The 24,412-nt window shown below is 35.4% G+C and overlaps 1 protein-coding gene across 1 annotated transcript in view; it reads left to right on the forward strand.

Annotated features, from left to right (window-relative positions):
- Positions 1-794: 794 nt before the first annotated feature.
- The window catches only part of LOC140355543 (platelet-derived growth factor receptor beta-like), a 203,523-nt gene continuing 179,905 nt past the window's right edge, over positions 795-24,412 (forward strand). Inside the window, exon 1 of the mRNA XM_072440166.1 lies at positions 795-956. The gene's annotated coding sequence lies outside the window, so the exon portion shown is untranslated. The remainder of the gene's footprint in view (positions 957-24,412) is intronic.

A 24,412-nucleotide genomic window follows, 5' to 3' on the forward strand; every position in this document is an offset into this window, starting at 1 on the left:
ACGACACCAGGACTAAACCAGGACTAAACCAGGACTAAACCAGGTCTAAACCAGGACTAAACCAGGTCTAAACCAGGACTAAACCAGGACTAAACCAGGACTAAACCAGGACTAAACCAGGACTAAACCAGGACTAAACCAGGTCTAAACCAGGACTAAACCAGGTCTAAACCAGGACTAAACCAGGACTAAAGCAGGACTAAACCAGGTCTAAACCAGGACTAAACCAGGACTAAACCAGGACTAAACCAGGACTAAACCAGGACTAAACCAGGTCTAAACCAGGACTAAACCAGGTCTAAACCAGGACTAAACCAGGACTAAACCAGGACTAAACCAGGACTAAACCAGGACTAAACCAGGTCTAAACCAGGACTAAACCAGGTCTAAACCAGGTCTAAACCAGGACTAAACCAGGTCTAAACCAGGACTAAACCAGGACTAAAGCAGGACTAAACCAGGTCTAAACCAGGACTAAACCAGGACTAAACCAGGACTAAAGCAGGACTAAACCAGGTCTAAACCAGGTCTAAACCAGGACTAAACCAGGTCTAAAGCAGGACTCAGTTTAGGACAGAATTTTAAGAGACTAAAACCAGAGTAACCTGGTCCTGGTCCTGGTCCTGGTCCTGGTCCTGGTCCTGGTCCTGGTCCTGGTCCTGGTCCTGGTCCTGGTCCTGGTCCTGGTCCTGGTCCAGGTCCAGGTCCAGGTCCAGGTCCTGGTCCTGGGGGAGGGTCTAAGCTCAGTCTGAACTCAGTCCATCACAGAGAGACCAGAGCGAGACCGGGACTGAACCAGGACAAAAAGGCCGTGAACGAGGAGACGAGGAGAGAGGAGACGAGGAGAGAGGAGAAGAGGAGAGAGGAGACGAGGAGAAGAGAGAGGAGACGAGGAGACGAGGAGAGAGGAGACGAGGACAGAGGAGACGAGTGAAGAATGCCGAGCTGAAGCGGAGGTTTGTGAGATTCTATTTAGTTCATGGAAACATAAGTCATGTGATTGGAACGTCCAATCCGAGGAGGAGGAGCAGAGGAGGAGGAGCAGAGGAGGGGGAGCAGAGGAGGAGGAACAGAGGAGGGGGAGCAGAGGAGGAGGAACAGAGGAGGAGGAGCAGAGGAGGGGGAGCAGAGGAGGGGGAGCAGAGGAGGAGGAGCAGAGGAGGGGGAGCAGAGGAGGAGGAGCACAGGAGGAGGAGCAGAGGAGGAGGAGCAGAGGAGGAGGAGCAGAGGAGGAGGAGAAGAGGAGGAGGAGCAGAGGAGGGGGAGCAGAGGAGGAGGAGCAGAGGAGGGGGAGCAGAGGAGGAGGAGCAGAGGAGGAGGAGCAGAGGAGGGGGAGCAGAGGAGGAGGAGCAGAGGAGGGGGAGCAGAGGAGGAGGATCAGAGGAGGAGGAGCACAGGAGGAGGAGCAGAGGAGGAGGAGCAGAGGAGGAGGAGCAGAGGGAGGAGGAGCAGAGGAGGGGGAGCAGAGGAGGGGGAGCAGAGGAGGAGGAGCAGAGGAGGAGGAGCAGAGGAGGGGGAGCAGAGGAGGAGGAGCAGAGGAGGGGGAACAGAGGAGGAGGAGCAGAAGAGGGGGAGCACAGGAGGAGGAGCAGAGGAGGAGGAGCGGAGGAGGAGGAGCAGAGGAGGGGGAGCAGAGGAGGAGGAGCAGGGGAGGAGGAGCAGAGGAGGAGGAGCAGAGGAGGGGGAGCAGAGGAGGAGGAGCAGAGGAGGGGGAGCAGAGGAGGAGGATCAGAGGAGGAGGAGCACAGGAGGAGGAGCAGAGGAGGAGGAGGAGAGTAGGAGGAGCAGAGGAGGAGGAGAAGAGGAGGAGGAGCAGAGGAGGGGGAGCAGAGGAGGAGGAGCAGAGGAGGAGGAGCAGAGGAGGGGGAGCAGAGGAGGAGGAGCAGGGGAGGAGGAGCAGAGGGAGGAGGAGCAGAGGAGGGGGAGCAGAGGAGGAGGAGCAGGGGAGGAGGAGCAGAGGAGGAGGATCAGAGGAGGGGGAGCAGAGGAGGAGGAGCAGAGGAGGGGGAGAACAGGAGGAGGAGAAGAGGAGGGCGATCAAAGGAGGGGGAGAACAGGAGGAGGAGAAGAGGAGGGCGATCAAAGGAGGGGGAGCAGAGGAGGAGGAGCAGAGGAGGGGGAGCAGAGGAGGAGGAGCAGAGGAGGAGGAACAGAGGAGGAGGAGCAGAGGAGGGGGAGCAGAGGAGGAGGAGCAGAGGAGGAGGAACAGAGGAGGAGGAGCAGAGGAGGAGGAGCAGAGGAGGAGGAGCAGAGGAGGAGGAGCAGAGGAGGGGGAGCAGAGGAGGAGGAGCAGAGTAGGAGGAGCAGAGTAGGAGGAGCAGAGGAGGAGGAACAGAGGAGGGGGAGCAGAGGAGGAGGAGCAGGGGAGGAGGAGCAGAGGAGGAGGATCAGAGGAGGGGGAGCAGAGGAGGAGGAGCAGAGGAGTGGGAGCAGGGGAGGAGGAGCAGAGGAGGAGGAGCAGAGGAGGGGGAGCAGAGGAGGAGGAGCAGAGGAGGAGGAACAGATGCGGAGGAGCAGAGGAGGGGGAGCACAGGAGGAGGAGAAGAGGAGGGGGATCAGAGGAGGGGGAGCAGAGGAGGAGGAGCAGAGGAGGAGGAGCAGAGGAGGAGGAGCAGAGGAGGAGGAACAGAGGAGGAGGAGCAGAGGAGGGGGATTAGAGGAGGAGGAGCAGAAGAAGAGGAGCAGAGGAGGAGGAGCAGAGGAGGGGGAGCAGAGGAGGAGGAGCAGAGGAGGCGGAGCAGAGTAGGAGGAGCAGAGGAGGGGGATTAGAGGAGGAGGAGCAGAGGAAGAGGAGCAGAGGAGGAGGAGCAGAGGAGGCGGAGCAGAGGAGGAGGAGCAGAGGAGGGGGATTAGAGGAGGGGGATTAGAGGAGGAGGAGCAGAGGAAGAGGAGGAGGAGCAGAGGAGGAGGAGCAGAGGAGGGGGAGCAGAGGAGGAGGAGCAGAGGAGGGGGAGCACAGGAGGAGGAGCAGAGGAGGAGGATCAGAGGAGGAGGAGCAGAGGAGGAGGAGCAGAGGAGGAGGAGCAGAGGAGGGGGAGCAGAGGAGGAGGAGCAGAGGAGGAGGAGCAGAGGAGGAGGAGCAGAGGAGGAGGAGCAGAGGAGGAGGAGAAGAGGAGGAGGAGCAGAGGAGGGGGAGCAGAGGAGGAGGAGCAGAGGAGGGGGAGCAGAGGAGGAGGAGCAGAGGAGGAGGAGCAGAGGAGGGGGAGCAGAGGAGGAGGAGCAGAGGAGGGGGAGCAGAGGAGGAGGATCAGAGGAGGAGGAGCACAGGAGGAGGAGCAGAGGAGGAGGAGCAGAGGAGGAGGAGCAGAGGGAGGAGGAGCAGAGGAGGGGGAGCAGAGGAGGAGGATCAGAGGTGGAGGAGCAGAGGAGGAGGATCAGAGGAGGGGGAGCAGAGGAGGGGGAGCAGAGGAGGAGGAGCAGAGGAGGAGGATCAGAGGAGGGGGAGCAGAGGAGGGGGAGCAGAGGAGGAGGATCAGAGGAGGAGGAGCAGAGGAGGGGGAGCAGAGGAGGGGGAGCAGAGGAGGGGGAGCAGAGGAGGAGGAGCAGAGGAGGAGGAGCAGAGGAGGGGGAGCAGAGGAGGGGGAGCAGAGGAGGGGGAGCAGAGGAGGAGGATCAGAGGAGGAGGAGCAGAGGAGGGGGAGCAGAGGAGGGGGAGCAGAGGAGGGGGAGCAGAGGAGGAGGAGCAGAGGAGGAGGAGCAGATTTGTTTTAATATTTGAGTCATCAAAGAAAAGTCGTAGGGTTAAAATATCACACAAAAAGACATTTGTCTTTTTTCAGTCCTGGAGCGACAGTGATGTTTGTGTCCATTTCTGTGTCAAGGTCTTTTCCAAAAGAACTTTCCAGAAGTACTTTTCAAAAGTACGTTCCAAAAGTACTTTCCAAAAGAATATTCTAAAGTACATTCTGAAGTACATTTTAAAGTACATTCTAAAGTACACTCCAAAAGTACATTCTAAATGACGGTCTGAAGTACATTCTAAAGTATATTCTAAAGTACATTTTAAAGTACATTCTAAAGGACATTCTAAAGTACATTCTAAAGTACAGTCTAAAGTAGTCTAAAGTACATTCTAAAGTACATTTTAAAGTACATTCTAAAGGACATTCTAAAGTACATTCTAAAGTACAGTCTAAAGTACATTCTAAAGTAAAGTCTAAAGTACATTCTAAAGTACATTCTAAAGTTCATTCTAAAGTACATTTTAAAGTACATTCTAAAGTACAGACTAAAGTACATTCTAAAGTACATTGTAAAGAACATTCTAAAGTACATTCTAAAGTACAGTCTAAAGTACATTCTAAAGTACAGTCTAAAGTACATTCTAAATTACATTCTAAAGTACATTCTAAAGTACAGTCTAAAGTACAGTCTAAAGTACATTTTAAAGTACATTCTAAAGTACATTCTAAAGTACGTTCTAAAGGACATTCTAAAGTACATTTTAAAGTACATTCTAAAGGACATTCTAAAGTACATTCTAAAGTAGTCTAAAGTACATTCTAAAGTACATTTTAAAGTACATTCTAAAGTAGTCTAAAGTACATTCTAAAGTACATTTTAAAGTACATTCTAAAGTACACTCCAAAGTACATTTTAAAGTACATTCTAAAGGACATTCTAAAGTACATTCTAAAGTACATTCTAAAGTAGTCTAAAGTACATTCTAAAGTACATTTTAAAGTACATTCTAAAGGACATTCTAAAGTACAGTCTAAAGTACAGTCTAAAGTACATTCTAAAGTACATTCTAAAGTACATTTTAAAGTACATTCTAAAGTACACTCTAAAGTACATTCTAAATTACATTCTAAAGTACATTCTAAAGTACAGTCTAAAGTACAGTCTAAAGTACATTCTAAAGTACATTCTAAAGTACATTTTAAAGTACATTCTAAAGTACATTCTAAAGTGCAGTCTGAAGTACATTCTAAAGTACACTCTAAAGTACAGTCTAAAGTACATTCTAAAGTACATTCTAAAGTACAGTCTAAAGTACAGTCTAAAGTACAGTCTAAAGTACATTCTAAAGTACATTCTAAAGTACAGTCTAAAGTACAGTCTAAAGTACATTCTAAAGTACATTCTAAAGTACATTTTAAAGTACATTCTAAAGTACATTCTAAAGTGCAGTCTGAAGTACATTCTAAAGTACACTCTAAAGTACAGTCTAAAGTACATTCTAAAGTACATTCTAAAGTACAGTCTAAAGTACACTCTAAAGTACAGTCTAAAGTACATTCTAAAGTACATTCTAAAGTACAGTCTAAAGTACAGTCTAAAGTACAGTCTAAAGTACATTCTAAAGTACATTCTAAAGTACATTCTAAAGTACAGTCTAAAGTACATTCTAAAGGCAAGGCAAGTTTATTTGTAGAGCACATTTCATACACGAGGCAATTCAAAGCTTCACAGCAGGAAAAATGCATTCAAATCACAAAGAAATTACAGAAACAGAAATACAATAAAATTAACTAAATTAAAAATTATCAATCCAACTGATTTTCTAAACTAATAAAATCACAAACGAAAGAGAAGAGTGCAAAGAAAAAATCCTTTCAGTCATATGCGCAGCTAAACAAAACTGTTTTTAGCTTAGATTTGAACATTGTCAGAGTAGAACCTGTCTCACATCTTCAGGAAGACTGTTCCAGATTTTAGCTGCATAAAACTGAAACGCAGATTCCCCATGTTTTGTCCTGACTCTGGGCACCAGCAGGAGGCCGGTCCATGTTTAGTCCTGACTCTGGGCACCAGCAGGAGGCCGGTCCCTGAGGTCCTCAGAGTCCGAGATGGTTCATATGGCACTAACATATCCAAGATGTACTTTGGTGCTAGGCCATGGAGAGACTTGTACACAAGCAGAGCTGCTTTAAAGTCTATTCTCTGAGCCACAGGGAGCCAGTGCAGAGACCTGAGAACAGGACTAATGTGATCATACTTCCTGGTTCTAGTCAGGACCCGAGCAGCAGCGTTCTGGATGTACTGCAGCTGTTTTACAGCTCGTTTGGAGAGACCAGTGAGCGGCCGTTACAGTCTAATCTACTGGAGACAAACGCATGGATAAGTCTCTCTAAATCTGGTTTTGACAGTATATTTTTGATTTTGGCAATGTTTTTTAGATGGTAAAAAGCTGCTGATGTTATTGATTTGACGTGGCTATTAAAGTTCAAGTCTGAGTCCATTATTACCCCCAGATTTCTAATTTGGTTTGTAGGTTTTAGAGCGAGACTCTGGAGGTGACGCTAACACTTTCTCTTTGTTTCTGTGACAAAAACGATTATTTCAGTCTTGTCTGTTCAGCTGGAGAAAGTTGTTTTGCCTCCACAAACTGATCTGTTGGATGCAGTGACAGAGTGAATCTACTGGTCCATAGTCACCTGCCGATAGTGAAACATAGATCTGACTCGTCTGCATCATTGTGATAGGACACATTTTCACTGCGTATCAACTGACCTAACAGCAGCATGTAGAGGTTGAACAGAAGGGGACCCAGGACTGACCCTTGGGGCAGTCCACAGGTCAGGGTCATGTGGTCTGAGACACAGCTACCAATTTCAACAAAGTACTTCCTGTCTTCCAGATAGGACCTTAACCAGTTTAGGGCGGGGCCAGTGATGCCCACCCAGTCCTCTAGTCTCTGTAAGAGGATCCCATGATCGACAGTGTCAAAAGCAGCACTCAGATCTAACAGAATTAAGACTGAGGCTTTGCCCGTGTCAGTGTTCAGGCGGATGTCATTTGTCACCTTGACAAGAGCAGTCTCAGTGCTGTGATGAGGTCTAAAACCTGACTGAAAAACATCAAATGAGTTGTTTATTAAGAGGAAATCTGTGAGCTGTTGGTAAACAACCTTTTCAAGGACTTTGCCCCAAAATGGCAGATTAGAGATGGGCCGGTAATGACTCAGTACTGCGGCATCAAGACTGCTCTTCTTTAGGAGAGGCTTTATGACCGCAGTTTTCAAAGACATTGGGAATGTTCCAGATTGAAGCGACATGTTGACTATGTGAGTGAATGGTGCTAACAAACTGTTCAGCACAGACTTTAGAAATCTGGTGGGTAACACATCAAGGCAGCATGTAGATGAACTCAGACTGGTGATGATCTCATGGACAGTTTTGTCAGTTACTGGTGCAAAGTGAGTTAGCTCTAAGTGTCTTGGTGGTTTTAGGGTAATTTTTTGCATTGTGGGATTTATAGCATTTTTAATGCCCTGAACTTTGTCATTAAAGAATAATGCAAACTCATTACACTTGGATGTGGAAATGAGTTCTAACGGCAGCTGAGCTGGAGGGTTTGTTCATCTGTTACTGTGGCAAACAGGACACGCGAGTTGTTACTGCAGCTTCCAATTATTTCAGAAAAATATCTTTCCCTAGTTCTACATAAGATTATGTTGTACATGTTCAGCTTTTCTTTGTAAATCTCTTTTTGAACCTGGAGCTTTGACTTGCGCCATTTCCGTTCGGCCCTGCGGCACTCAGAAATCATCATTTCTCCACAGCGCCTTCTGCTTATTTTTAACCATTTTAGCCTTTATAGGGGCGATGGTGTCCAGAACATTCAAAACACTAGATGTAACAGAGTTCAACAAATCATTTACATTAGAACATGAGACATTTTCAAAGTTTATCATTTCCATAAACAGTGCACCTGTGCCATCACTTATGTGTCTCCTCTGAACAACTGCAGGACCAACCGGAGGTTTGGGAGAAACAGACAGGTCAAAGAAGACACAGAAATGATCAGACAGAGCAACATCGATCACATTAACATTTGAAATATTTACCCCCTTTGTAATTATGAGATCTAGAGTGTCCTTTGCTGTGGGTGGGGCCTCTCACATGCTGAGTAAGACTGAAGGTTTCAAGGACAGCATCAAGCTCTTTAGCGTTTCTGTCACAAATATTATCAACATGCACGTTGAAATCACCTGTAATGACCAAACCATCAAAGTCTGTGCATACGACTGAAAGCATCTCAGTAAAATCATCAATAAAACTTTGGCAGTGCTGGAGAGGCTTGTATAAAACAATGAAGAGAATGGATGGAGACCGTTTTAGCTCCATTTTAAAGGATACATACTCAAATGATGAAAACACCCCAAAAGACAACCTGCGGGTAATTATTTCATCTCTAAAGACAGCACAGACTCCACCCCCTTTTTTGTTTTCTCGTGTTTCAGATTCAAACTTAAAGTTGGGTGGAGCAGATTCTATCAGAACTACATTTCCTGTGTTTTTGTCAAGCCATGTTTCAGTTAAAAACATAAAATCAAGATTATAAGAAGAAATAAAATTATTAATTAAGAGAGATTTGTTACATAAGGATCTGACATTTAGCACAGCAAGTTTCAGACTAGTTTCAGTGAGACTGGGCTTTATCTTTTCACAGGGAATATGAATCACATTTCTCAGATTGGGCCTGACTCGCATTTTGTTTTTCCATCTCTGTGATGATGTGACTACAGAAATAGCACTAGGGGGGGCTCTTTTTACATAGGGCCCCGGGTTGGTTTGATTTTTAATGTGACAATAAGTCCCGGCAACGCTGAGACCCAGAGCATCCTGGCTATGGGAGATACCAGGTGAAAGGCGAGGTTGGATGGGTGGTGGGGCTTTTGTAGCCAAGGAGAGTTTGGGACCAGGTGAGAGGCGAGGGGGGATGGGTGGTGGGGCTTTTGTTGGTGTAGTCGGCATAGCCCTTGCTATATTGGGCGTGAGTGGAGCCATCTTAATGCCTGATTTGATCAGACTTTCAAAATGGCTGGGAAGGCCCATGGGTGAGAGTGGAGATGAGAAGGAGAATGATGAATCTTTAGTGGGAGTAGATGTTGCAGGGGGAACCCAGGGCTGGTGTGAAGGCAGGGGCGATGACAGGGATGTTGTTGGGCTTGTCACAGATGGGTCCAAGGCCTTTGAAGATTGTTCCATTGCTGGAGGCGGTGGAGGTGAATGTGGAGCAGCTGGAGCTGAATCCTTTGCTGGTGGTGGTGGAGCAGCTGCTGATGAATCCTTTGGTGGAGGCTGAGGTTGTGGTGCTTTTGATGTTGAAACATTGGCTCGGTCTCTGGCTGAGGGAGCAGGAATTCTTCTCTCATTCCTCTCTTCTCTAACTATCTGCTCAGGACCCTGTCCAGGCTCAGTCCAATGCCTCAGAGCGTGGAGCAGGTTCTCTGTCAGCACCCTCACTCCACCTCTGCATAGGTGGGGGCCATTTCTCTTAAACAGGTCCTCTCGTTTCCAGAATAGATAGAAGTTCTCAATGTAGTGTAGTCCTCTCGGGGAACACTCTTTGGACAGCCATGTGTTCAGCTGAAGAAGCCGGCTAAACTTGTTTATCCTCCTGTCGATGTTTGGAAGAGGTCCACTTATGAATGTTTTGATTTCCATTTTATCAAGCACGTCGAATAACTTCAAGAAGTCTTTTTTCAAAACTTCAGTCTGTTCCCGCCGCATGTCCACTGCACCCACGTGCACAATCAGCTGTTTAGCTCCTCCATGCTTAGCCATAATATTTGGAAGGAGTGACGTTATCTCAGAAACAGTGGCGCTTGGAAAAGAATGTGTGTTTATCTTTTCATGCGTCACGTGACTTATCGCCCCGTCTCCGGTCAAAACAATCCGTGTGACCTTGGCTTTTGGCACAGTTCCTCCTCGCTGTATTTTGGCCACGTCATCTTTCCTTTTTTCATTTAATTCCATCTCTGAAAGTGGTAAAAATCTGTTGGTGAGCTGTATTTTAGGTGACTTCACGTTATCTTTGTATCGTTTAGGCTTTGCTCCAAGTTTGTTCCAAGAAACAGCCTGGTCTTTCTGGTTTTTAGACAGTTTCGGAAACGACACAGAGTCACTGCGGTTTAGGTTGAAAGTAGCAGTTTTTCTTGTAAAAAGTGTGCTCTTCTTACCGTCGGTTGACACAGGAATGGTATCGTGAAGAACTTTTTCAGATTCCAAAACAAATATCCGTGTTTTCAGCTCATTAATTTCTTGTTGATATTTCCGACAGCGTTCACAGTCTTTCTCACTTCTTCTCCCGGACATGTCGCTGGCGTCAGATATGTTGTTAAAACTGGAAAAATGTTCTTAAAATCCTTGGTTTACTTGAAAAAGTCTAAAGCAAAAATGTTTGGAAGACAAAAACTGATTAAAAAGCAAAATAAATAAGGAAAGCAGCGATAGCAAGCGGAGCGAGCAAAAAAGCGTGTGCACTCTTCGGAAGCAGGTTACGTAAAGTACAGTCTAAAGTAGATTCTAAAGTACATTTTAAAGTACATTCTAAAGTACATTCTAAATTACGTTCTAAAGGACATTCTAAAGGGCATTCTAAAGTACATTCTAAAGTACATTCTAAAGTAAATTCTAAAGGACATTCTAAAGTACAGTCTAAAGGACAGTCTAAAGGACATTCTAAAGTACATTCTAAAGTACAGTCTAAAGTACGTTGTAAAGTACATTCTAAAGTACATTCTAAAGTACAGTCTAAAGGACAGTCTTAAGTACATTTTAAAGTACATTCTAAAGTACAGTCTAAAGTACAGTCTAAAGTACGTTGTAAAGTAGATTCTAAAGTATATTCTAAAGTACACTCTAAAGTACGTTCTAAAGTACATTCTAAAGTACAGTCTAAAGTACATTATAAAGTACATTCTAAAGTACATTCTACAGTACGTTGTAAAGTACATTCTAAAGTACATTCTAAAGTACACTCTAAAGTATTTTCTAAAGTACATTCTAGAGTACAGTCTAAAGTACATTCTAAAGTACATTCTAAAGAACAGTCTAAAGTAGATTCTAAAGTACATTTTAAAGTACATTCTAAAGTACACTCAAAAGTACATTCTAAAGTACATTCTAAAGTACGTTCTAAAGTACATTCTAAAGTACAGTCTAAAGTAGATTCTAAAGTACATTCTAAAGTACATTCCAAAGTACATTCTAAAGTACATTCTAAAGTACAGTCTAAAGTACATTTTAAAGTACATTTTAAAGGACATTCTAAAGTACATTCTAAAGTAAATTCTAGAGTACAGTCTAAAGTACATTCTAAAGTACATTCTAAAGTACATTCTAAAGTACATTCTAAAGTAGTCTAAAGTACATTCTAAAGTACATTTTAAAGTACATTCTAAAGGACATTCTAAAGTACGGTCTAAAGTACATTCTAAAGTAAATTCTAGAGTACAGTCTAAAGTACATTCTAAAGTACATTCTAAAGTACATTCTAAAGTACATTCTAAAGCACATTCTAAAGTACATTTTAAAGTACATTCTAAAGTACATTCTAAAGTACATTCTAAAGCACATTCTAAAGTACAGTCTAAAGTACAGTCTAAAGTACATTCTAAAGTACATTCTAAAAGACATTCTAAAGTACATTCTAAAGTACATTCTAAAGTACATTCTAAAGTACATTCTAAAGTACACTCTAAAGTACATTCTAAAGTACATTCTAAAGTACATTCTAAAGTACGTTGTAAAGTACATTCTAAAATATATACTAAAGTACACTCTAAAGTACGTTCTAAAGTACATTCTAAAGTACAGTCTAAAGTACATTCTAAAGTACATTCTAAAGTACGTTTTAAAGTACATTCTAAAGTACATTCTTAAAAACACTCTAAAGTATTTTCCAAAGTACATTCTAGAGTACAGTCTAAAGTTCATTTTAAAGTACATTCTAAAGTAGAGTCTAAAGTACATTCTAAAGTACAGTCTAAAGTACATTCTAAAGTACAATCTAAAGTACATTCTAAAGTAAAGTCTAAAGTACAGTCTAAAGTAAAATCTTAAGTACATTTTAAAGTACACTCTAAAGTACATTCTAAAGTACATTCTAAAGTACGTTGTGAAGTACATTCTAAAATATATACTAAAGTACATTCCAAAGTACCTTCTAAAGTACATTCTAAAGTACGTTGTAAAGAACATTCTAAAATATATACTAAAGTACACTCTAAAGTACGTTCTAAAGTACATTCTAAAGTACATTCTAAAGTACATTCTAAAGTACATTCTAAAGTAGATTCTAAAGTACATTTTAAAGTACATTCTAAAGTACACTCTAAAGTACATTCTAAAGTACATTCTAAAGTACGTTCTTAAAAACACTAAAGTATTTTCCAAAGTACATTCTAGAGTACAGTCTAAAGTACATTTTAAAGTATATTCTAAAGTACATTCTAAATTACATTCTAAAGTAAAGTCTAAAGTACAGTCTAAAGTACAATCTAAAATACATTTTAAAGTACATTCTAAAGGACATTCTAAATGACATTCTAAAGTACATTCTAAAGTACATTCTAAAGTACATTCTAAAGTACATTCTAAAGTACATTCTAAAGTAAAGTCTAAAGTACAGTCTAAAGTACAATCTAAAGTACATTTTAAAGTACATTCTAAAGGACATTCTAAATGACATTCTAAAGTACATTCTAAAGTACATTCTAAAGTAGAGTCTAAAGTACATTCTAAAGTACACTCTAAAGTACATTCTAAAGTACATTCTAAAGTACGTTGTGAAGTACATTCTAAAATATATACTAAAGTACCTTCCAAAGTACGTTCTAAAGTACATTGTAAAGTACAGTCTAAAGTACATTCTAAAGTACATTCTAAAGTACGTTGTAAAGTACATTCTAAAGTACATTCTAAAGTACACTCTAAAGTATTTTCTAAAGTACATTCTAGAGTACAGTCTAAAGTACATTCTAAAGTACAGTCTAAAGTACATTCTAAAGTACACTCTAAAGTACATTCTAAAGTATATTCTAAAGTACATTCTAAAGTACGTTGTGAAGTACATTCTAAAATATATACTAAAGTACATTCCAAAGTATGTTCTAAAGTACATTGTAAAGTACAGTCTAAAGTACATTCTAAAGTACATTCTAAAGTACGTTGTAAAGTACATTCTAAAGTACATTCTAAAGTACACTAAAGTATTTTCTAAAGTACATTCTAGAGTACAGTCTAAAGTACATTTTAAAGTACATTCTAAAGTACATTCTATAATATATTCTAAAGTACATTCTAAAGTACGTTCTAAAGGACATTCTAAAGGACATTCTAAAGTACTTTCTAAAGTACATTCTAAAGTACATTCTAAAGTAGATTCTAAAGTACATTTTAAAGTACATTCTAAAGTACACTCTAAAGTACATTCTAAAGTACATTCTAAAGTACGTTCTAAAGGACATTCTAAAGGACATTCTAAAGTACTTTCTAAAATATATTCTAAAGTACATTTTAAAGTACATTCTAAAGTACATTCTAAAGGACATTCTAAAGTACATTCTAAAGTACAGTCTAAAGGATAGTCTAAAGTACATTTTAAAGTACATTCTAAAGTACAGTCTAGAGTAAATTCTAAAGAACATTCTAAAGTACATTCTAAAGTACAGTCTAAAGTACATTCTAAAGTACATTCTAAAGTACATTCTAAAGTACATTCTTGAGTACAGTCTAAAGTTCAGTCTAAAGTACATTCTAAAGTACATTCTAAAGTACGTTGTGAAGTACATTCTAAAATATATACTAAAGTACATTCCAAAGTACCTTCTAAAGTACATTCTAAAGTACGTTGTAAAGAACATTCTAAAATATATACTAAAGTACACTCTAAAGTACGTTCTAAAGTACATTCTAAAGTACATTCTAAAGTACATTCTAAAGTACATTCTAAAGTAGATTCTAAAGTACATTTTAAAGTACATTCTAAAGTACATTCTAAAGTACATTCTAAAGTACGTTTTAAAGTACATTCTAAAGTACATTCTTAAAAACACTCTAAAGTATTTTCCAAAGTACATTCTAGAGTACAGTCTAAAGTTCATTTTAAAGTACATTCTAAAGTAGAGTCTAAAGTACATTCTAAAGTACAGTCTAAAGTACATTCTAAAGTACATTCTAAAGTACATTCTAAAGTAAAGTCTAAAGTACAGTCTAAAGTAAAATCTTAAGTACATTTTAAAGTACACTCTAAAGTACATTCTAAAGTACATTCTAAAGTACGTTGTGAAGTACATTCTAAAATATATACTAAAGTACATTCCAAAGTACCTTCTAAAGTACATTCTAAAGTACGTTGTAAAGAACATTCTAAAATATATACTAAAGTACACTCTAAAGTACGTTCTAAAGTACATTCTAAAGTACATTCTAAAGTACATTCTAAAGTACATTCTAAAGTAGATTCTAAAGTACATTTTAAAGTACATTCTAAAGTACACTCTAAAGTACATTCTAAAGTACATTCTAAAGTACGTTCTTAAAAACACTAAAGTATTTTCCAAAGTACATTCTAGAGTACAGTCTAAAGTACATTTTAAAGTATATTCTAAAGTAAAGTCTAAAGTACAGTCTAAAGTACAATCTAAAATACATTTTAAAGTACATTCTAAAGGACATTCTAAATGACATTCTAAAGTACATTCTAAAGTACATTCTAAAGTACATTCTAAAGTACATTCTAAAGTAAAGTCTAAAGTACAGTCTAAAGTACAATCTAAAGTACATTTTAAAGTACATTCTAAAGGACATTCTAAATGACATTCTAAAGTACATTCTAAAGTACATTCTAAAGTAGAGTCTAAAGTACATTCTAAAGTACACTCTAAAGTACATTCTAAAGTACATTCTAAAGTACGTTGTGAAGTACATTCTAAAATATATACTAAAGTACCTTCCAAAGTACGTTCTAAAGTACATTGTAAAGTACAGTCTAAAGTACATTCTAAAGTACATTCTAAAGTACGTTGTAAAGTACATTCTAAAGTACATTCTAAAGTACACTCTAAAGTATTTTCTAAAGTACATTCTAGAGTACAGTCTAAAGTACATTCTAAAGTACAGTCTAAAGTACATTCTAAAGTACACTCTAAAGTACATTCTAAAGTATATTCTAAAGTACATTCTAAAGTACGTTGTGAAGTACATTCTAAAATATATACTAAAGTACATTCCAAAGTATGTTCTAAAGTACATTGTAAAGTACAGTCTAAAGTACATTCTAAAGTACATTCTAAAGTACGTTGTAAAGTACATTCTAAAGTACATTCTAAAGTACACTAAAGTATTTTCTAAAGTACATTCTAGAGTACAGTCTAAAGTACATTTTAAAGTACATTCTAAAGTACATTCTATAATATATTCTAAAGTACATTCTAAAGTACGTTCTAAAGGACATTCTAAAGGACATTCTAAAGTACTTTCTAAAGTACATTCTAAAGTACATTCTAAAGTAGATTCTAAAGTACATTTTAAAGTACATTCTAAAGTACACTCTAAAGTACATTCTAAAGTACATTCTAAAGTACGTTCTAAAGGACATTCTAAAGGACATTCTAAAGTACTTTCTAAAATATATTCTAAAGTACATTTTAAAGTACATTCTAAAGTACAGTCTAGAGTAAATTCTAAAGAACATTCTAAAGTACATTCTAAAGTACAGTCTAAAGTACATTCTAAAGTACATTCTAAAGTACATTCTAAAGTACATTCTTGAGTACAGTCTAAAGTTCAGTCTAAAGTACATTCTAAAGTACAGTCTAAAGTACACTCTAAAGTACATTCTAAAGGACAGTCTAAAGTACAGACTAAAGTACATTCTAAAGTATATTGTAAAGTACATTCTAAAGTACATTCTAAAGTACAGTCTAAAGTACATTGTAAAGTACATTCTAAAGTACATTCTAAAGGACGTTCTAAAGGACATTCTAAAGGACATTCTAAAGTAGTATCTAAAATACATTCTAAAGTACATTTTAAAGTACATTGTAAAGGACATTCTAAAGTACATTCTAAAGTACATTCTAAAGTAAATTCTAAAGTACGTTGTGAAGTACATTCTAAAATATACACTAAAGTACATTCCAAAGTACGTTCTAAAGTACATTCTAAAGTACGTTGTAAAGTACATTCTAAAATATATACTAAAGTACACTTTAAAGTACGTTCTAAAGTACATTCTAAAGTACAGTCTAAAGTACATTCTAAAGTACATTCTAAAGTACGTTCTAAAGGACATTCTAAAGGACATTCTAAAGTACTTTCTAAAATATATTCTAAAGTACATTTTAAAGTACATTCTAAAGTACATTCTAAAGGACATTCTAAAGTACATTCTAAAGTACAGTCTAAAGGACAGTCTAAAGTAAATTCTAAAGTACATTCTAAAGTACATTCTAAAGTACATTCTAAAGTACAGTCTAAAGTACATTCTAAAGTACACTGTAAAGTACATTCTAAAGTACAGTCTAAAGTACATTCTAAAGTACACTCTAAAGTACATTCTAAAGTACATTCTAAAGTACGTTCTAAAGGACATTCTAAAGTACAGTCTAAAGTACATTTTAAAGTACATTCTAAAGTACATTCTAAAGGACATTTTAAAGTACATTCTAAAGTACACTCTAAAGTACATTCTAAAGTACACTCTAAAGTACATTCTAAAGTACATTCTAAAGTACATTCTAAAGTACGTTGTGAAGTAAATTCTAAAATATATACTAAAGTACATTCCAAAGTACGTTCTAAAGTACATTGTAAAGTACAGTCTAAAGTACATTCTAAAGTACATTCTAAAGTACGTTGTAAAGTACATTCTAAAGTACATTCTAAAGTACACTCTAAAGTATTTTCTAAAGTACATTCTATAGTACAGTCTAAAATACATTTTAAAGTACATTCTAAAGTACATTCTATAGTATATTCTAAAGTACAGTCTAAAGTACATTCTAAAGTACATTTTAAAGTACATTCTAAAGTACACTCTAAAGTACATTCTAAAGTACATTCTAAAGTACGTTCTAAAGGACATTCTAAAGGACATTCTAAAGTACTTTCTAAAATATATTCTAAAGTACATTTTAAAGTACATTCTAAAGTACATTCTAAAGTACATTCTAAAGTACAGTCTAAAGGACAGTCTAAAGTACATTTTAAAGTACATTCTAAAGTACATTCTAAAGTTCAGTCTAAAGTACATTCTAAAGTACAGTCTAAAGTACACTCTAAAGTACATTCTAAAGGACAGTCTAAAGTACTGTCTAAAGTACATTCTAAAGTACATTCTAAAGTACGTTGTGAAGTACATTCTAAAGTACGTTGTAAAGTACATTCTAAAATATATACTAAAGTACACTCTAAAGTACGTTCTAAAGTACATTCTAAAGTACAGTCTAAAGTACATTCTAAAGTACAGTCTAAAGTACATTCTGAAGTACATTCTAAAGTACGTTGTAAAGTACATTCTAAAGTACATTCTTAAAAACACTCCAAAGTATTTTTCAAAGTACATTCTAGAGTACAGTCTAAAGTACATTTTAAAGTACATTCTAAAGTACATTCTAAAGTACATTCTAAAGTAAAGTCTAAAGTACAGTCTAAAGTACAATCTAAAATACATTCTAAAGTACATTCTAAAGTACAGTCTAAAGTACATTCTAAAGTACAGTCTAAAGTACATTCTAAAGTACATTCTAAAGTACATTCTAAAGTACATTCTAAAGTAAAGTCTAAAGTACAGTCTAAAGTACAATCTAAAGTACATTTTAAAGTACATTCTAAAGGACATTCTAAATGACATTCTAAAGTACATTCTAAAGTACATTCTAAAGTACGTTGTGAATTACATTCTAAAATATATACTAAAGTACATTCCAAAGTATGTTCTAAAGTACATTGTAAAGTACGTTGTAAAGTACATTCTAAAGTACATTCTAAAGTACACTAAAGTATTTTCTAAAGTACAATCTAAAGTACATTTTAAAGTACATTCTAAAGGACATTCTAAATGACATTCTAAAGTACATTCTAAAGTACATTCTAAAGTACATTCTAAAGTACATTCTATAATATATTCTAAAGTACAGTCTAAAGTAGATTCTAAAGTACATTTTAAAGTACATTCTAAAGTACACTCTAAAGTACATTCTAAAGTACATTCTAAAGTACATTCTAAAGGACATTCTAAAGTACATTCTAAAGTACAGTCTAAAGGACAGTCTAAAGTAAATTCTAAAGTACATTCTAAAGTACATTCTAAAGTACATTCTAAAGTACAGTCTAAAGTACATTCTAAAGTACACTGTAAAGTACATTCTAAAGTACAGTCTAAAGTACATTCTAAAGTACATTCTAAAGTACGTTGTGAAGTACATTCTAAAATATATACTAAAGTACATTCCAAAGTACGTTCTAAAGTACATTCTAAAGTACGTTGTAAAGTACATTCTAAAATATATACTAAAGTACACTCTAAAGTACATTCTAAAGTACATTCTAAAGTACGTTGTAAAGTACAATCTAAAGTACATTCTTAAAAACACTCTAAAGTATTTTCCAAAGTACATTCTAGAGTACAGTCTAAAGTACATTTTAAAGTACATTCTAAAGGACATTCTAAATGACATTCTAAAGTACATTCTAAAGTACATTCTAAAGTACACTCTAAAGTACATTCTAAAGTACATTCTAAAGGACATTCTAAATGACATTCTAAAGTACATTCTAAAGTACATTCTAAAGTACACTCTAAAGTACATTCTAAAGTACATTCTAAAGTACATTCTAAAGTACGTTGTGAAGTACATTCTAAAATATATACTAAAGTACATTCCAAAGTACGTTCTAAAGTACAGTCTAAAGTACAGACTAAAGTACATTCTAAAGTACATTCTAAAGTACGTTGTAAAGTACATTCTAAAGTACATTCTAAAGTACACTCTAAAGTATTTTCTAAAGTATATTCTAGAGTACAGTCTAAAGTACATTTTAAAGTACATTCTAAAGTACATTCTATAGTATATTCTAAAGTACAGTCTAAAGTAGATTCTAAAGTACATTTTAAAGTACATTCTAAAGTACACTCTAAAGTACATTCTAAAGTACATTCTAAAGTACGTTCTAAAGGACATTCTAAAGGACATTCTAAAGTACTTTCTAAAATATATTCTAAAGTACATTTTAAAGTACATTCTAAAGTACATTCTATAGGACATTCTAAAGTACATTCTAAAGTAGAGTCTAAAGTACATTCTAAAGTACACTCTAAAGTACATTCTAAAGTACATTCTAAAGTACGTTGTGAAGTACATTCTAAAATATATACTAAAGTACCTTCCAAAGTACGTTCTAAAGTACATTGTAAAGTACAGTCTAAAGTACATTCTAAAGTACATTCTAAAGTACGTTGTAAAGTACATTCTAAAGTACATTCTAAAGTACACTCTAAAGTATTTTCTAAAGTACATTCTAGAGTACAGTCTAAAGTACATTCTAAAGTACAGTCTAAAGTACATTCTAAAGTACACTCTAAAGTACATTCTAAAGTATATTCTAAAGTACATTCTAAAGTACGTTGTGAAGTACATTCTAAAATATATACTAAAGTACATTCCAAAGTATGTTCTAAAGTACATTGTAAAGTACAGTCTAAAGTACATTCTAAAGTACATTCTAAAGTACGTTGTAAAGTACATTCTAAAGTACATTCTAAAGTACACTAAAGTATTTTCTAAAGTACATTCTAGAGTACAGTCTAAAGTACATTTTAAAGTACATTCTAAAGTACATTCTATAATATATTCTAAAGTACATTCTAAAGTACGTTCTAAAGGACATTCTAAAGGACATTCTAAAGTACTTTCTAAAGTACATTCTAAAGTACATTCTAAAGTAGATTCTAAAGTACATTTTAAAGTACATTCTAAAGTACACTCTAAAGTACATTCTAAAGTACATTCTAAAGTACGTTCTAAAGGACATTCTAAAGGACATTCTAAAGTACTTTCTAAAATATATTCTAAAGTACATTTTAAAGTACATTCTAAAGTACATTCTAAAGGACATTCTAAAGTACATTCTAAAGTACAGTCTAAAGGATAGTCTAAAGTACATTTTAAAGTACATTCTAAAGTACAGTCTAGAGTAAATTCTAAAGAACATTCTAAAGTACATTCTAAAGTACAGTCTAAAGTACATTCTAAAGTACATTCTAAAGTACATTCTAAAGTACATTCTTGAGTACAGTCTAAAGTTCAGTCTAAAGTACATTCTAAAGTACAGTCTAAAGTACACTCTAAAGTACATTCTAAAGGACAGTCTAAAGTACAGACTAAAGTACATTCTAAAGTATATTGTAAAGTACATTCTAAAGTACATTCTAAAGTACAGTCTAAAGTACATTGTAAAGTACATTCTAAAGTACATTCTAAAGGACGTTCTAAAGGACATTCTAAAGGACATTCTAAAGTAGTATCTAAAATACATTCTAAAGTACATTTTAAAGTACATTGTAAAGGACATTCTAAAGTACATTCTAAAGTACATTCTAAAGTAAATTCTAAAGTACGTTGTGAAGTACATTCTAAAATATACACTAAAGTACATTCCAAAGTACGTTCTAAAGTACATTCTAAAGTACGTTGTAAAGTACATTCTAAAATATATACTAAAGTACACTTTAAAGTACGTTCTAAAGTACATTCTAAAGTACAGTCTAAAGTACATTCTAAAGTACATTCTAAAGTACGTTCTAAAGGACATTCTAAAGGACATTCTAAAGTACTTTCTAAAATATATTCTAAAGTACATTTTAAAGTACATTCTAAAGTACATTCTAAAGGACATTCTAAAGTACATTCTAAAGTACAGTCTAAAGGACAGTCTAAAGTAAATTCTAAAGTACATTCTAAAGTACATTCTAAAGTACATTCTAAAGTACAGTCTAAAGTACATTCTAAAGTACACTGTAAAGTACATTCTAAAGTACAGTCTAAAGTACATTCTAAAGTACACTCTAAAGTACATTCTAAAGTACATTCTAAAGTACGTTCTAAAGGACATTCTAAAGTACAGTCTAAAGTACATTTTAAGGTACATTCTAAAGTACATTCTAAAGGACATTTTAAAGTACATTCTAAAGTACACTCTAAAGTACATTCTAAAGTACACTCTAAAGTACATTCTAAAGTACATTCTAAAGTACATTCTAAAGTACGTTGTGAAGTAAATTCTAAAATATATACTAAAGTACATTCCAAAGTACGTTCTAAAGTACATTGTAAAGTACAGTCTAAAGTACATTCTAAAGTACATTCTAAAGTACGTTGTAAAGTACATTCTAAAGTACATTCTAAAGTACACTCTAAAGTATTTTCTAAAGTACATTCTATAGTACAGTCTAAAATACATTTTAAAGTACATTCTAAAGTACATTCTATAGTATATTCTAAAGTACAGTCTAAAGTACATTCTAAAGTACATTTTAAAGTACATTCTAAAGTACACTCTAAAGTACATTCTAAAGTACATTCTAAAGTACGTTCTAAAGGACATTCTAAAGGACATTCTAAAGTACTTTCTAAAATATATTCTAAAGTACATTTTAAAGTACATTCTAAAGTACATTCTAAAGTACATTCTAAAGTACAGTCTAAAGGACAGTCTAAAGTACATTTTAAAGTACATTCTAAAGTACATTCTAAAGTTCAGTCTAAAGTACATTCTTGAGTACAGTCTAAAGTTCAGTCTAAAGTACATTCTAAAGTACAGTCTAAAGTACACTCTAAAGTACATTCTAAAGGACAGTCTAAAGTACTGTCTAAAGTACATTCTAAAGTACATTCTAAAGTACGTTGTGAAGTACATTCTAAAGTACGTTGTAAAGTACATTCTAAAATATATACTAAAGTACACTCTAAAGTACGTTCTAAAGTACATTCTAAAGTACAGTCTAAAGTACATTCTAAAGTACAGTCTAAAGTACATTCTGAAGTACATTCTAAAGTACGTTGTAAAGTACATTCTAAAGTACATTCTTAAAAACACTCCAAAGTATTTTTCAAAGTACATTCTAGAGTACAGTCTAAAGTACATTTTAAAGTACATTCTAAAGTACATTCTAAAGTACATTCTAAAGTAAAGTCTAAAGTACAGTCTAAAGTACAATCTAAAATACATTCTAAAGTACATTCTAAAGTACAGTCTAAAGTACATTCTAAAGTACAGTCTAAAGTACATTCTAAAGTACATTCTAAAGTACATTCTAAAGTAAAGTCTAAAGTACAGTCTAAAGTACAATCTAAAGTACATTTTAAAGTACATTCTAAAGGACATTCTAAATGACATTCTAAAGTACATTCTAAAGTACATTCTAAAGTACGTTGTGAATTACATTCTAAAATATATACTAAAGTACATTCCAAAGTATGTTCTAAAGTACATTGTAAAGTACGTTGTAAAGTACATTCTAAAGTACATTCTAAAGTACACTAAAGTATTTTCTAAAGTACAATCTAAAGTACATTTTAAAGTACATTCTAAAGGACATTCTAAATGACATTCTAAAGTACATTCTAAAGTACATTCTAAAGTACATTCTAAAGTACATTCTATAATATATTCTAAAGTACAGTCTAAAGTAGATTCTAAAGTACATTTTAAAGTACATTCTAAAGTACACTCTAAAGTACATTCTAAAGTACATTCTAAAGTACATTCTAAAGGACATTCTAAAGTACATTCTAAAGTACAGTCTAAAGGACAGTCTAAAGTAAATTCTAAAGTACATTCTAAAGTACATTCTAAAGTACATTCTAAAGTACAGTCTAAAGTACATTCTAAAGTACACTGTAAAGTACATTCTAAAGTACAGTCTAAAGTACATTCTAAAGTACATTCTAAAGTACGTTGTGAAGTACATTCTAAAATATATACTAAAGTACATTCCAAAGTACGTTCTAAAGTACATTCTAAAGTACGTTGTAAAGTACATTCTAAAATATATACTAAAGTACACTCTAAAGTACATTCTAAAGTACATTCTAAAGTACGTTGTAAAGTACAATCTAAAGTACATTCTTAAAAACACTCTAAAGTATTTTCCAAAGTACATTCTAGAGTACAGTCTAAAGTACATTTTAAAGTACATTCTAAAGGACATTCTAAATGACATTCTAAAGTACATTCTAAAGTACATTCTAAAGTACACTCTAAAGTACATTCTAAAGTACATTCTAAAGGACATTCTAAATGACATTCTAAAGTACATTCTAAAGTACATTCTAAAGTACACTCTAAAGTACATTCTAAAGTACATTCTAAAGTACATTCTAAAGTACGTTGTGAAGTACATTCTAAAATATATACTAAAGTACATTCCAAAGTACGTTCTAAAGTACAGTCTAAAGTACAGTCTAAAGTACATTCTAAAGTACATTCTAAAGTACGTTGTAAAGTACATTCTAAAGTACATTCTAAAGTACACTCTAAAGTATTTTCTAAAGTATATTCTAGAGTACAGTCTAAAGTACATTTTAAAGTACATTCTAAAGTACATTCTATAGTATATTCTAAAGTACAGTCTAAAGTAGATTCTAAAGTACATTTTAAAGTACATTCTAAAGTACACTCTAAAGTACATTCTAAAGTACATTCTAAAGTACGTTCTAAAGGACATTCTAAAGGACATTCTAAAGTACTTTCTAAAATATATTCTAAAGTACATTTTAAAGTACATTCTAAAGTACATTCTATAGGACATTCTAAAGTACATTCTAAAGTATAGTCTAAAGGACAGTCTTAAGTACATTTTAAAGTACATTCTAAAGTACAGTCTAAAGTAAATTCTAAAGTACATTCTAAAGTACATTCTAAAGTACGTTGTGAAGTACATTCTAAAATATATACTAAAGTACATTCCAAAGTACGTTCTAAAGTACATTCTAAAGTACTTTGTAAAGTACATTCTAAAATATATACTAAAGTACACTCTAAAGTACGTTCTAAAGTTCATTCTAAAGTACAGTCTAAAGTACATTCTAAAATACATTCTAAAGTACGTTGTAAAGTACATTCTAAAGTACAGTCTAAAGTACACTCTAAAGTACATTCTAAAGGACAGTCTAAAGTACAGACTAAAGTACATTCTAAAGTATATTGTAAAGTACATTCTAAAGTACATTCTAAAGGACGTTCTAAAGGACATTCTAAAGGACATTCTAAAGTAGTATCTAAAATACATTCTAAAGTACATTTTAAAGTACATTGTAAAGGACATTCTAAAGTACATTCTAAAGTACATTCTAAAGTAAATTCTAAAGTACGTTGTGAAGTACATTCTAAAATATACACTAAAGTACATTCCAAAGTACGTTCTAAAGTACATTCTAAAGTACGTTGTAAAGTACATTCTAAAATATATACTAAAGTACACTTTAAAGTACGTTCTAAAGTACATTCTAAAGTACAGTCTAAAGTACATTCTAAAGTACATTCTAAAGTACGTTCTAAAGGACATTCTAAAGGACATTCTAAAGTACTTTCTAAAATATATTCTAAAGTACATTTTAAAGTACATTCTAAAGTACATTCTAAAGGACATTCTAAAGTACATTCTAAAGTACAGT

This window comes from Eucyclogobius newberryi, unplaced genomic scaffold (assembly GCF_026437365.1).
Source record: "Eucyclogobius newberryi isolate DKJ021-1_F unplaced genomic scaffold, fEucNew1.0.hap1 SCAF_110, whole genome shotgun sequence".
In the NCBI taxonomy this organism is placed as follows: Eukaryota; Metazoa; Chordata; class Actinopteri; order Gobiiformes; family Gobiidae; genus Eucyclogobius; species Eucyclogobius newberryi.